General features: G+C 42.4%; 1 long non-coding RNA gene across 1 annotated transcript in view; it reads right to left on the reverse strand.

Annotated features, from left to right (window-relative positions):
• The window catches only part of LOC109279321, a 37,068-nt gene that overhangs the window by 6,869 nt on the left and 16,138 nt on the right, over positions 1-14,061 (reverse strand). The window contains exon 2 of the long non-coding RNA XR_002086124.1: positions 3,669-3,787. This is a non-coding gene — a long non-coding RNA (uncharacterized LOC109279321). The remainder of the gene's footprint in view (positions 1-3,668; positions 3,788-14,061) is intronic.

The following is a 14,061-nucleotide window of genomic DNA, read 5'->3' on the forward strand; positions in this document are numbered from 1 at the left end:
AGCTGAAAAGTCCTTGACTTAGGGTGTAAGCAGCTCAGCAACAGCTAAAACATCGGTGTGTTATCACATTACTCTCGTCCCAAATCCAAAACACAGCACTGTACCAGCTACTAGGAAGAAAATTAACTCTATCCCAGCCAAAACCAGGACAGCTCACTAAAAACAGAACCAAATATGTATTACACAGACACTAAAACGTTTCAAAAAGAATGACAATTAAAACCTAAGAGCAAGGAACTCTCTCACATGCACAGAGCATTGCAGAATTTTCTGGCAATTAACTGATTTGTCCTAACATAAGAAATTCTATGAAAATCCCCTTTCTATCCTCCCCCACAGCAAGAAAAATAAGCATACACACACTTCCACAGGCGTCTCAAAAAATGTAAATCTGTAATTAAATTGCTTGGCTAAACTTATGATTTTGTATCTCTGGTAAAAAGAAATTGAATTAGAAGGAACACTTCCTTCACTAGGAAATATAAAACCACTATAAACTTGATTTAAGATGAGATGACATCTTGATATGGAAATACATTTCCATCAAACATTTCAGTTAAAACTGCATAATCTGACGGAAAGCAAACATCTCAATAACGTGTTCTAAGCATTTTTAAATGCTCCATTTCTCTTGCTGCTCATAGCATTATTTTACGAAGTGTAAAGTCAACCACAACCTATTCGGCTTTCAAAGGCTATCATTTCTCCATCCCAGTTACCCAATCCAGAGCAACTATGACCATTATCCTCAATCTGCAGATGAAAACGCTCAGAAAAAGTTATTTGCGGCGTTCCCATGGCGATGCCCCGGTAGAGGAAAGAACAAGCCCCAGCCGCTCCCTGACCTCCGCGTTCAGCGTCGGCAGCATCTCATTTGCAGATGCAAGGGAACCATCAGCAGACCGAGCCTACGCACCAGCGCACAACCCGTGCCCTTTACGCTGCCTACCAGCCCCAGTGGCTGCAAATACGTTTGCAACTTTATTTCAAGGACCCGCAGGGTACAAGGGCCACGTTTAAGTTTCCTTGAAATATCCCCATACAAAGGAGCAGAAAAAGCAATGCTTAAGGGTTTGGGGAAGTAGCCAGGTTGTAGATGGGTTAGGAGGGCCAGCCCTGGCTGCCCCTTGGGATGCATCCCGCACCACATGCCACAGCAATTCCCACTGTGCTCGCACTCTAGAGAACTCCACGGCGAGACCGGACATCCGTGAGTTTGTCCAAACACATACGAGTTTGAGGGAGGACAGCAATGCCATAGACATATTCTATGTCTATAGAATATGACATAGTTACTTTACGCATTTTTTCTCTTATATCTTTTAATAAACCTCCCTATCAGTGAGGCACCTCGCAAGCAGTACCAGTGATTTTGAAATTAACACAGATTCTGGAAGTGCCACTGTATAAAATACATCTTTTTCTTCCATATTTTATAACTCGTGCCTTCACCAGCATAGGCAGAACACCTGTGTACTCAGATGAAAAAATATATTTCCTTAGGAATGACTCTGAAATGTAGTCCAACATTATTATTCAATTATACCCTAAGAAAAATTCAAGTTTTGTAACAGTGAACAAAATTAAACTTCCAGGTTGGGGGTGGGGAGGAAAATAAAATCTGTAAGCTAAGCTCCCTCCTCCCCCGTAACTAACACAAATTTTCCAAGACTTCATCTAGGCATAAGATTCTGCCCTTTTCTTTTTCTTTTTCCTCCGAGCTAACGAGGCCAAAAATCTCTGGCCACAAGAAAAGCTCTTCCTTTTAAATAATGCAACAGGGAAACTGCAACCGACACACCACATACACTGGCAGAGACAGCATCAGTAATAACCCACGTACAGAACCAGGTCCTTGTCCCTGCTGCATGGCAGCCACAGTGACAGATTTTGGAGGAAAGAGAGATACAAATGAGTGTGACAAACTTGACATTCAAAAAGACAGAAGTGGGTTCGTTTTAGTTTTTTAACAGACTAGCTGATGATTTGTGATTATTAGCAAACAATCCACCTAGAATTAAGGTATGAGGCAAACCTACACCAACAACATGCTGGCAAGCACCATCAAAACCGTTCACGTTCCCCCTCTCCAGAATGCTGACAAGTCCTTCAGAAGGAAGGCTACGCTCCCAAATTTTTCTTCTAGACTAATACACCTTGCAAGCACCTACGCTTTCCCATTTGCACCATGCTTATGAATAATAAAGGTTTTCAGCTATATGATTAACTTCGTTTGCCACATTCTGTACCCTGGGAGGCTACACACACCAAACATTGTTCAAAAAGAAAAGCTGAAAGCCTGCGTGTGTAAACGTATACACAAGACTCTCAACTAGGGACAACAGAAATACTAGAGAAAGGTGACTAAAAACCAACAAGCTGTTTCCAATAACAAGAAGGAGCATCATTCTGGCACAAACCTGTGCAGAGAGCTTTCTTTCTCAACTGTCTTTGTCAAAACATCATCTTTTAGAGCCACTGGAATTGCTATTACTCCATGCCCCGCTCCCATTAGTATAAACGCTATCGCAGAATGAATTGCGACCCACATTTTCTACAATTTACATTTCAATTCGAATGACCCAAGACAAAAACTTCTACACGAAAAGAGCCAATGCCAGCAACTCCCCAAAAGACACAATTAATTCTGTCACAGTACTTAATATGTTAAAAATAGATACTTGACTTTAATTTTCAGACAAAAGAAGGAGGGGTGTGTGTGAAGGACTCCAACTTTGAAAAATACACACGTGAACTGATCCATATTTGATTCAGCGCTCAGCTTGCCACTTGCAGTTGTTAAACTCGTGAGTACAGTTTTTGTTAGCACGTTTAGATGTTACAAATGATTGATTAGAGGGACAAGAACAGTTAGCTTGCAACAGGCATATACTAACTGGAGTTTTACGGTAATTTCTCAAGGTTGATTGCTTCTATTATTAAATGATTCCCACAAACATGGCAAAGGTACTGTAAGACAATGCTACTAAAAACTAAAACTATACTGTGGGTATTGCCGTGTAACTTCCAGCCTTGCTGCCCAGAAGGAATACAGGCAAGGGATCGTAGACCTATTTGGATTGTTCTTCAACTTTACCTTGGCCCACCAGACACCTGAATTTTAAAAACTTCTGTTTCACGTCAATTAATCCAACCATGATGCGTTAACAGGACATATGCAGACTAGCACATTCAGAGTAACCGGATTCTTTGTGTCCCCTGTCCTTAACAAGATTTCTCAGACAGGAGTAAGCTAGTTATTTCTCAGGACCCTGTTTGGCAGGAAAGAACATGCACTGGTTTTTTGTTTGGAAGTCTTCACACACAGTAAGATAACATTTTGTTTAACATGGTACCAAAACACCTATCTAATTTTAAGCGATTTTGAAACATGTCAATAAGATGATACACGATCTGACTCTTTGAGACAAGTAACATGCACACACACAAGCAATAGACTCCTACTATACTAGTAGTCAGCTTCCACATTTGCCTTCAAGTCTGTTTGAAAGCTCACTTTCAACATGTAATAGGACTTCATTATTTAAACAACAGGTTCCAGAGCCAGGGAATTTATATTCTGTAACTTACATGGCATGTTCTCAAATAATAAACCATAAGCATCAAGTAAGCTGGTATGTTTAAGAATAAATAAGAGATTTAACTACCTCATTAGTGTTCCAGCGGTGCCTCTCTTTCGGTAAACTTGAACATTTTGGTAGACATTCAAGCAGCTTCTTCGGTAAAAAGATTTTTACATGACTGCCATTGCTGTTCCCATGATCATCTAGAAAGAAGAGGAGACACGTGATGTATACACAGGAGAATAGGTGGTTTCCACTAGGAGACCCTAGCTGCGACAAGACTTGGAAACCCACCAGTTCACTTGTCAAAGAGCAGGCAATTTGTCATCGCAAAGAAGTACCCGGCTTTCTGTTGAAATTGCACCTTTATTTCAGAAATATAAATTCAGCGTAATTCCTTGTGGTTGCAAAGTTTGAGAAGAGCTTTGATGATTTGTGCACGAGGACCCTGTGTGTGTGCTTACTTGTGTCTATTTTAGCTTATTATTTCCCTCAGTGACAAATTTTACAAGCAATAGCGACAAAACGTTATAGAAGCTGTGACCACAGCGGTATGACCTGCCAGGAAAGTCGTAAAGGAAGTTCACACTTGACAGGATTTGCAAGTAAATAAGCACAGAGCCCCAGTACCTGCTATAATTTTGTCAAGCTGCAGCAGAAATGCAACTCCAGGTCTGTTAGTTCATTTAAAACTAAAATGCGCTGTACCTGATTAAAAACAGGTTACTGTTCTTTCCATGGACAGCTCAAAAAGTGAATGTAGTTCCTCAACAGGAGAGTGAGGTAGAGGGATGGAAATCTTCCTACCTCACCATACCTGGGGGTCTCAAAAGCAGAAATACTGAAGAATAGACAATTATTCTTTTTTGTTGCTGAACATGTAGAAGGTGCACTGATCCCCCTTAAAAAACAAAGAGATCCAAAAACCCCCAAAGCCCAACAACAGCCCGCAGAAGTCCCAGAAGCATTAACTTGATTATGTCTGTCTATCACCCCTCTAACACCACCTAAAGAATCAGAGCGTCCACGAACTGTGCATGTTTAGAGACCAAATCAGTCCCCGCAGAAAAGGGAACCGGAGCAGCAGGATAAGACAGCCCAGCTACAGCACAGGAGTTTTACTAGTTCTCCTTCTAAAACCCCCCATTTCTGCCTTCTTCCACTATTCTCGCGCTTTGCATGACAGATACTGGGCAGCGGTATACAAGAAGTACACTTATTCCCTGGCATTTTACCCTACAAAATTAATTTATAGTCATTTCCCATTTGGAAGTGTACGGAAAAAGGATATTAACTTTTTCCTCTTACACATCTGATCATTTTATGTCATTAAACAGATGCCAGCATCATGATAAAACTCCTCTGTAATTACGTACAGTACAGAAATTTCCCGTGACCCGCAGCAAACCAGAGCGAACCCGTCCCGCAATCATTTTAGAAAGCGGGCGAAGAGCGCAAACCAGCAGCTAGACAGCCCTAGTATTTTTAAAGCTTGATTATACTCTTGGATGTGTCAAGTTCAACAATATACATGCTGTTAAATCAACTACTCGTGCAAGCACAGCAGATGAGTTTACAAGATAAGCAGCGATGTGTATGATAAACGTGAGCTGCTCTATAATTTATGAGTCCTGTGCGCTCCCTGAGCTATTGGGACTTTACTGTACAACTGTGTTAAGACTAAATCAACAGGGTTGCCAGTTTTGTACTTCTTCCTGGGCGAACGAGCAGTCGGACAGTATTGATCTTTGCTGAACTGATAAAGAAATCGGGAAGAAGGTTCTCTTGATTATTTTTTTGTATACCGTTCCAGGATTTCTAGCTTGACATTGAATATCTCAGACCTTTACTCCACAGGGCTTTTTGGCCACATCTTTTTCCCAGTCAATGTTCTGCATGTGTGACCGTCACCTTTGTTATTTCCCACCACCCCTGGCCGCTCAAAGCTTCGCAAACACGCACATCGTGACACTTGGGGTTATCCACAAAGACACCTACTTGCTTGGGGCAAAGAACAGGGCCGGGCAGGGCCCTGCCGCAACGGCAGCCCCCAGCCATTCCCACCTGTACTTTCAGATCCGCCATCCGATATAGCTAGTACCTACTTAACATTCCCTACATTAATTTTATACCGTTTTCATTTCTCATTCAAAATATTGCATTGCACTACATTCAATTCATTAGGGCGGCAAAGTATTTTACAGCACACATTATTGCTTTTATCAGCCAAACTACATCCCCAGTTACATCTCATCAGCTTATTTTCCATGGGCACATTTTAATTGACATTAATTGTATTCCTTCCCCTTACCTCCATATCAGTCAAGTCCTCTATCATTCATTCCATTATTTTGCAGGGCTGGCAGACCTCTAATTATTCAGCTCGTTTCATTAACTTTCTTCCACTGTCATCAATTATCAGTATTATTAATTCAGAAAGTGCCTATGGATAATAGATCCCTTAAAAATGTTTTGGTAGAAGTCACCAGAACTTGCTAACACTAAACCTTCCAACTCCTGTTGTTAGCATCTCATACCTTTGTGCTATTACAGGAATGGAAGGTCATTTTCATCATCCTGTAATGTGACTACATCTCACGTATGCTTCCCTTTTCTGCGTTTAGCAACAACATTTCTTCATTCCAAAAAATCCCCAACGTGGAAAACAACTGCCACCCGCCTCGATCTGACAGGCTTTTCATCAAAGAATCCTCTAGCCGTGTCATCAGAATGACGCACAATAATCACATTATGGGAAGTGAATCCTAAATTCAGTGACCTCTAAAACAGGTTTGACCTTGGCAAAGGACGAAGTTGGCCAACCAGCTATGAAGATTAAGAACAAGAAAGTGCCTTGCCCCAAACGATGCACACATGCTTGCTTTAAAACTTGCTTCCCCGCCCACTGGAATCATTCATGACTTATTCCCGAACGGAGGAAAGTCTATGCAGATAAAATGAGGAAGGCGGGCAGAGAAGAGGAGGATTGCTCTCCCAGGCGCACTAACAGTGCTGGCAGACCTCGGTCACCCCTGGACCTCCACTCCGTGATTCAGCTTCCTTCATAAAGCCTTTGCCACCAGCAGATCCCCAAGCATCACACAGGATCTGTCATCCCCACCTACAGACCAGCTACCAGGAGTCCACATTCCCCAAAATGAACTATCGCTTTGCTACTTACATTCTTCACAAATAATCACAAACCTTCCAACTAGAATACGTAAATCTTTAGGGATGTGGAGCAAAAAAAGAAGTGGTTGTCCTTCGGTTTGAATCAAATCTGTCATTTCTAGTCAACCTGACGTACCCACTCACCTACCAGAGAGTCTTCTGATAAAGTCAGAGGAATAAGAATCAACACTGCTCAGCATCCACGCCCAACTTACAGAGCAACCAGCACGTTCCACAGGGAATATTTTACATTTATTTAGAACTAAAATTTCCTCTGTCGTTAAAAAAAAAGGAGCTGCAATTTCACAATGCTTATTTGATTTTCTGTGCAAATCCAGGCCAAATTTGTACTTGAACTTTCTTCCTCGTATTATTTTTGCTATGGGTGCGACTTATGACATTGTGATCTGCAAACCCATCCAGTGTCAATAAAAAGTGCTTTTGCAAGCAAAGCTGCACTTGCACAAGGAGGATTTGCCAGTAAAGCTGTATCGACATGGGCTTTTTTTTAGTGCAAAGCTGGCCACAGCTCAAAAATGCTTCCCAAGGCATGCACAGCCAATTCTGAAAAGGACAAGGAAGCTGTATACTGAAGTATAGCAGGCTACAATGTATCTTGTTATAATTCAGCATGAAAATCCAAAATTTAAGTTCCATTAGCAATCTTCAAGATTCCTTATTAGCAAACCAGAAACTCGTGTAAGATTAAGAAAGTACAACTATTATAAAGTTTGTGGAAAGTGCCATATTAATTATACCACATAAACCCTTCACAATTTTCTGGGTTTCTTCATGCTCCTTGCACTTTATCCTCCCAAGGGATGCAACATGGGCCATAAAACTTTAAAGCGCACAACAGCAAATCACACAGTGAGTCTATGCTCTACCCCTGCTCGCCAAACATTCCCCCCTCCCCCTTTTTTTATTTCTTTAACTGGTTCTTATATCTTCTATGATCCAGGAGGTAAATTTAGACCTTCAGACCACTTCACTACCACAGTTTATCAATATAACGTGTAATTGGAGAATACAGAAGTGGCTGAATGGGTGTTGATCAACTGCTGATTTGCAGACAGTTCTATACTGGAAATAAAGAATAAGCCTATAAAATCACAAACGTAAGTTTCATAAACCCATTATGATGAAGTAATAACTTAGGGTTAGCCATCTTCTTAACTGCCTCACAAGAGAGGTAAAAGGTGTTTAAACGTTACGAATAGGCAGTTTCGTATAAAACAAACAGCTAAAATCACAACGTAATTATTAGCTACTCAAATGGAACGGGAGGGCGTCAAGTTAACCATGATGCCACTCACCACACTGCTGCTTAAGCAGCGGAACCGAGTAAATACAGCTCAGAAGTGGCGCCCATACGAACACAGTAAGCTTAGGCTACCTGAAGCCATCCAGTCTTTGGTGTAATGGCAGTATTAACCCATGCACCAGTCCTCCTCGCATGGAAAATAATGACCGTGTGCCTTATTTAAGACGGCTCAGTAGTGACTATGTCAATACCCAAAGCAAAAGTGCCAACTCCATCGTCCTTCCTTTGGAGTTGTGGTTCTTAACCCTATTGGCTTTTCTGAAACCCTTCCCCTTTGCAAACAGCTACTCTTCCAATAACTCACTTTTTGAAAGATGATATACAGAGACAGACAAAAATGAAAGTCAAGATATCTAGATTTAGTCAAAAGAAATTCTTTTTTTTTTTTTTTTTTTTTTAACATATATATATTTCCCACGTATTGACTTGGCTCTGCTAGGTCCTGGGCTGTGGGTGGGGGTATGAAGTCCCCTTGAAGTCCTACATTCTTTCACTTGCTGACCTCTGGACACAGACAAAACCACTAAATTCAATCTGGCAGAATTAAATGCAAAGCATTATCCCTGATCCAAACAGCTGAAGGACTGGCATGCTACTCCTCATAGTTAAACTTCGTTCCTGGCATTTTCAATCAGTAAACAAGTAGCAATATAAGCAAACCCAACAGCTTTTGGTCTGTTTTCTAGAAATATTTGGACGATTACAGTTGTAAATCTCTTGGCAACAAAAGCAGATTTCTAAATATCAATAGAGGGTGGCTAAGATAAGATAACCAGGTCCAGCTCTCCGGCGCTGCTTTCCCAGCAAGGTTCCACTGGATGCCAGCACTCGGCTCAGATGCTGGCCGAGCAAAGGCGTTCCTGATCCTTCACTGTGAAGGATGCGGGCAGCCCCAGAAGCAGCCTGGGGGCTGAGAGGAGGACGCAAGGAAAGAGTAAACAGTTCGGGCAAAGGTAAAAAATGTGAAATAGGAGCAAGAGAGGACAACACACAAACCAGCACGCATGCAGCTGCAACTGCTGCCTGCAGGTAAAACGGGAGGAGCAAGGAAAACCAAAAAGGATGAGGAGAAAATCACAGGAATGGTGGTAGTATCAAGGATGATCAACCAAGTAATTTTCCCCTAGGAAGTTATTCAATCTAGCCTAGTTTCTTGGAATATTTGTGGTAAATACTTTGTTGCTACGACAAGCTCTACAAACTGTAAGAAATACAAATATAGCTAAAACTCTGCTGTTACGTATTATCGACCCAGTTCTCCCCACCAATAATGTGCTACTCTTAAGTTATTTTATCCTTTCCACAGAGCAGAAAGTTTCTTGATGTTTTATAACTGAATTCAATTTAAACAACACAGTTATGTAAAACTGCAAATGGTGCGCTTTGGGGAAGAGTTGATAGGGCAATTCTTCTTAATGAAAGCCTATGCACTGGTTGAGAAGGTCTGGTTTACTCAATTAGATATTTATTTCTTATGCTGTACACTTATCACTGTGCTCAGCACTTACGAGTCCACTTCCCCCAACCAACAAAACTGGCTACTCTATTTCACAGGCTCCTCTCTTCCTCTCCCACCTCAGCAGGCGGCTTAAAGCACCCTGCTAACCATACAAGACAGGAGAATTTGGTTAAATTCAGAAGGTGCACAGAAGTAGCTATTTTAGAAGCAATCTTAGGAGCACTAAAACAGTACAGTCGCTTCAACTTTTTCCTGCAGCTCCTAAGTGTGTTCAAGCATGACTTTCACCGTGTTGCTTTTAAATATGACAAGCACAACGGAATGATTAGACCGTTGCTCACTGTCGCCAACAATTCATTTGTTTTAGACCTGTCATCAAGTCCTTCATCCCCTGGTTTTCACTAAAATTACATCATCAAATTCAACTGCAATGAAGCTAAGGAGAGATGGATATTATTAGCCAAGCCCAGCAAAAATAAACCACCCATTTCTACAGTTTTCAGTGGTACAAACGTTCTCAACACTGCAGCAAATTTTCCAGAAGTCCTAAAGTATTGGCTAAGGCTAGTGAAATTACATACTCTGAGCCTATACACTGACAGCCACCAGCCATGGATATTTTTACTTTTTGTTTGGTTGGTTTTTTTTAAACTATCAACAGCTTGAGTTTGGAAATCTACCTGGAGAGCTGGCAGGAAAAGAACATTAAAAGCCCTTGAACCGAAGATATGACAAGAGCAGGAGAAGGACACTGAGCTCTCCATTCCCAGGGATAATGGGAATTTGCTCTTGCTCACCCAGTGACGTAACTGCTCCTCTGCATGAAGCCACACCTTCAGCATCGCCCCAGGAAGAGGGCAGGTGCTGCACCCCAAAAAACTGGGGTTAAGACAGATGCCAGCACCCGCAGGCATACTTGCCTTTCAAAACCCACAGGGTTTAAACCAGGGTAAACACAACACAGGGCTTAAGGGGTGCAGGAAGCCACGGAAGGTGGAAACAGGACACAAAGTGAGGGGAAAAAACTAAAAAGAAAAAACTCAGCAAGGTGTGGAAGAGGAAGCCAGGAAACACTGAAGATGCAAGAAGCTGCTGGAAGCACTGCATTTTAATTAACCGGCACTGTATTCCACAACACACTCTACCAGCCTCGTTTCACTCCATGGAAAGGTTTGGGTTTGTTGGGGTTTTTTTCCCCTGCAGACATATTTGGTTTATTGAAGCAGAGACAGAAGGGACACTAAAAAAGGAAGGTCACATTCCAGCTCCCTCTTTCTGAAGGCTGCCTGGACAGAGAGGTAGAATAGCTATTTCCCCTTCCTCCAATAACATATACCTTTCTAAGCAGGTCTTTAAAAGACTGTGTGTTTGAGAAGAGCCGTTTAAAAATATTAATAATGCAAAGTTAGCACCGAGTCTTGATCTTGAAAGACTTGAAATTTTAAAAACATTTGTTTTAACCTTACTTGTACATCGTCCTTTCACCGTTTCCTGATACAGGAAATGAAATCTGAGTTACAACATCTGTAGGAAACCTTCCGACAGAAGTAGCTTTAAAAACCCACACAAATAAACCAAAAAACCCTTTGAGCCAAAGCGTTTGGGAAAACCATTAACAACAAGAGATGTGGAATTAGATGAAAAAAACTGGAGTTTTAAACAAGCCCCATGCCTTACATGAGGAGTCTTGCATGTAAAACAATTATAATACCAAAAGCACTCAAAAAAATTGATCTCACACACACACATGTAGTTTCTGCTGTTTGAGAAAAGTGAATCGAGTCCACTCTCTGAAACTGTCCTGCTGGCTTACAGCCCTCTGAGCGGGTCTAGAAACTTCGGCAGAAGGCAGTTCGCTTCTATCTCTGACAACAGAAATTTTGGTAAAATCCCAACTGCTGAAATTCAGCAAAAATTCTGGGGCAATGAGCGAACTGAGCTGATCATCAAACCCTGCCTCTTCACCGTGACAGTCCAAATTTGGCAGGAAGGACAGCAGTACAGAGAGCGCGGCACAAAATCCAATCCATCACGCTCACAATAAGCTCAGGTTTGTTTAAGCAATAAAACGTTATGCAACACTTCCGCAGAGGGAAGTAAATATTTGCTGTTCAACAACCAAATCAAGAACGTTTTGTTTTCAAAAGGTATGCTGCGCAAACAGTCTCTCAGCATTCAATAATATTTGGAGCTCTAACTTCCTTCTCGGTTGGTATCAACAACAAACCCAGAACAGCTGCCAAAATCCCTACAGCCATCCTCCCCCGGTATCCTCGGCTCACGTGGGAGTTACGGGGAGAAATTCCACCTCCTGCCTTTCCCACCTATTGACCCTGCCTGAATTAACAGACGTAAAATTCAACAACTGCATGTAACCGAACTTCATGGGCACGACAAATAAAAGCACCCAGCTCCTGCGCCAGCTGCACGATGTAAATACACAGGCACTACTGTGCTTTAAAGCTATCTGTTTCAGATAGCTGTCCATGAGAACACACAGAAATCTAAAGAAAGGTTCTCTACACGCACTCTTTCTCTTTTGAACTTATTAAAAAACTTTCTTTTTTTAATTTAAAGACCACCACCCACCCCGATCACGTTCAGAGGCCATTACAGCTGCCAAGATGGCACCTCCAAGGGTCAGTCCTGCCATTTTGGTTCAGACACAAAAAACGCGGCAGAAACTACAAAAGCCCCTCTGCCGCAGGGATGGTAAGAGCTCTTCGGTCATCGAGCCCAACTTCGTCCTGCCTAAGGAAACCAGAAAAGAGGGAACTCACCCAAGTTTTCCAAAATGTGTAAATCTCTCCTGCAGCCAGGGAAAAGCCTCATTTCAAACCCTCACCTACTGCCGACGTTTTTCTGCTGCTAGCTGGGCACGAGAAGCCTCGACCAAAACTTGACAGGGAAGCTCAAAAAGACCGGGCAGGTCTGCAGAGCTGTTCGTTGCTGTTCACGAGGTTTGCTTCTACTGTACCACTTTGGGCAGACGGAGCAGATTGCTCCCCAATAAAAGCAGTGCTTCTCCATGCAGCTGACCTGCTAGTTGCCATTTACATTTAGTTTTTAAATATTCAAGTAACAAAAACCTAAGGCGACTTGCGTTCTCTCCTCCAGCATCTGTACTACCGGTGAAACACTTGTCTTGAATCACGCTTTAAAACGATTCCCATTTAAGTTTCTGACAGGCGGAGTTTAAGTTCAAGGAATGAACGGTTTATATCTTGCCTCCTTGAAAATATACCACAGAACTAGGTCAGCGCGGGGAGCTGCTCCGTGCGCTTACTACGAGAACAACACGGGTGCTGGTGCTGAGCCGAGCCACTGAAGACTCTCCGCTCCCACCTCAGCGATGCTGCCCATGCTCTACACGGGTACAAAGCCGAGAACCAGCTACTGGCCAGCCAAGTGAAACGCTGGATTGCAACAGCGGGTGGGCGCGTTTAAACGCTGGGCACCAAAGTCGTTTCTCCAGCAGCTCCTGCACAGTACAAGAGCTGCTGCGAACCCACCTCCTCAGCAAGAATGCACTTCAACGGCCCACAAAAATTAGTTACCAATACGAAACACAGTAAAAGTTGCATTGAATAACAAGCGTAAAGGCCAAATTACCTTTCAAGTCAAGGAGCACGTCGATGGCATGTAGAGCCGTGGCCTCGTAGGAATGAGTATACTGAAACCCGTGCTTTACGTAGAAAAAATGTCATCGTATGTTAGCACAGGAAGCTCGAAAAAAGAATCAAGCCCGAGCGTATTTTGGTGACAATACTTTCATCCATCCGTAAAGAACTGAAACTTCACAATTTGAGCTACGAAGCCCAGACAGACGCTAATTCTCTTCTCACTTACACCCCTGTTAACCAGTTGGCATTTGACTACTTCAGTAGAGTTAATCATTTACTTCAACGCAAATGAGAAAAGAATGAAGCCTGGCGTTTTCCAGACCACAGGAAAGACGGAACTAATGAATTTGGGAGCATCAAAGAGATTAATAAAAGATGAAGCTGACAACACTCATAATCACCGCTACCACTTAAAATTCACATTTTTGCAGAGCACTCAGCCTTCATCATGCTGGACAAGGTGCGGGCAAAAGGAAACCAAAGGTGGCCATGCCTGCAGAGGCTCTACAACTACTAAACTACAAGAAAGAACCGAAAAAAAAAGATATTCCCAAAGCACTTTGAGCAAAAATCCAGACGAAGAGGTGGGATAACAACCCTTGTATCCTAAGAAGGGGTTTCCCGGTAAAGAGTGCAAATGGGTTAAAAGTGAGGAAGTACGTTTACTATAGCAGATTAAGGAAAAAAACCCGTATTAGCCAGATTAAACAGTTATTCGAGATGCCCAACTACAACCAGATGAATTCATGAGGTATTAGTAAATTTACCCAGTTTTAGTTATGCAACCGGTTAGTTGCGGGATGTAAACCATCCACCACCCTCTTCCCTCCCGCCCCTATAAAATGGAGGCCCTGACACCAGGTACCGGTTGTGTTGCGCAACACCACGCCAAGCGAGGCC

This window comes from Aptenodytes forsteri, unplaced genomic scaffold, assembly GCF_000699145.1.
Source record: "Aptenodytes forsteri isolate BGI_AS27 unplaced genomic scaffold, ASM69914v1 Scaffold16, whole genome shotgun sequence".
Classification (NCBI taxonomy): Eukaryota; Metazoa; Chordata; class Aves; order Sphenisciformes; family Spheniscidae; genus Aptenodytes; species Aptenodytes forsteri.